General features: G+C 37.5%; 1 pseudogene; it reads left to right on the top strand.

The window, feature by feature from the left end:
* The first annotated feature begins 236 nt into the window (after nt 1-236).
* Nucleotides 237-933, top strand: LOC125093998 (ubiquitin-like-conjugating enzyme ATG3; annotated as a pseudogene).
* The last annotated feature ends 203 nt before the right edge of the window (nt 934-1,136 follow it).

Below are 1,136 nucleotides of genomic sequence, written 5' to 3' on the forward strand. Positions count from 1 at the left end.
ATTCAGAACTTTATGACAGACAAAGTGTAACCAGATCTTGTTTCTTTTTGCTGCCTTATTCTCTTTCCCCAGTCACCCGATTCCTATATCTTCCTAAGGGTCATGGACTGGATATAAAACTGAGATGTAAAGGCTAAGGCAGAGGTTTTCAATGCTAGATGCCCATTAGAATCATATGAGGAGCTTTAAAAAATACTGATGTCTGAGTACCACCCCAAGTGATTCTGGTATACATTGGAAAGCAAGGACAGTATAAAACTTCAAGATTGCGCAGCAATATGTGAGGAGGAGGAAGAAGAAGATGAAGGAGAAGCTGCAGATATGGAAGAATATGAAAAAAGTGGATTGTTGGAAACAGATGAGGCTACCCTAGACACAAGGAAAATAGTAGAAGCTTATAAAACTAAAACTGATGCTGGAGGTGAAGATGCTATTTTGCAAACAAGAACTTATGACCTTTATATCACTTATGATAAATATTACCAGACACCATGATTATGGTTGTTTGGCTATGATGAGCAAAGGCAGCCTTTAACAGTTGAGCACATGTATGAAGACATCAGTCAAGATCATGTGAAGAAAACAGTGACCATTGAAAATCACCCTCATCTCCCACCACCTCCTATGTGTTCAGTTCACCCATGCAGGCATGCTGAGGTGATGAAGAAAATCATTGAGACTGTTGCAGAAGGAGGAGGAGAACTTGGTGTTCATATGTGTCTTCTAATTTTCTTGAAGTTTGTACAAGCTGTCATTCCAACAATAGAATATGACTACACAAGACACTTCACAATGTAATGGAGAGAGCATAGAATCTATCCTAATTATTGTTTTTGATTTTTAAACAATTAACCCATAGATGTGACCATTGACCATATTCACCCATATGTACAATTTCTCTAATAAAGGGACTTATATGTTTATGCATTAAATAAAAAAATATATAATTGATCTGAGGTCTGACTTTAGCATTTGAATTTCTTAGTGTTTCCATGATTCTAATGTGCATCTGAGGTTGAGAATCAGTGCATTGGCCTTTATATCTCCCTGATCTAATGGAAGGCCAGGACTGAAGTTGGTGCTGGTGACAGGGGAGAGTTTTCTCTGTTTTCCTTTTATTTTGAGATTAGTCTTTG

The sequence above is a fragment of the Lutra lutra genome, chromosome 2 (genome assembly GCF_902655055.1).
Source record: "Lutra lutra chromosome 2, mLutLut1.2, whole genome shotgun sequence".
Classification (NCBI taxonomy): Eukaryota; Metazoa; Chordata; class Mammalia; order Carnivora; family Mustelidae; genus Lutra; species Lutra lutra.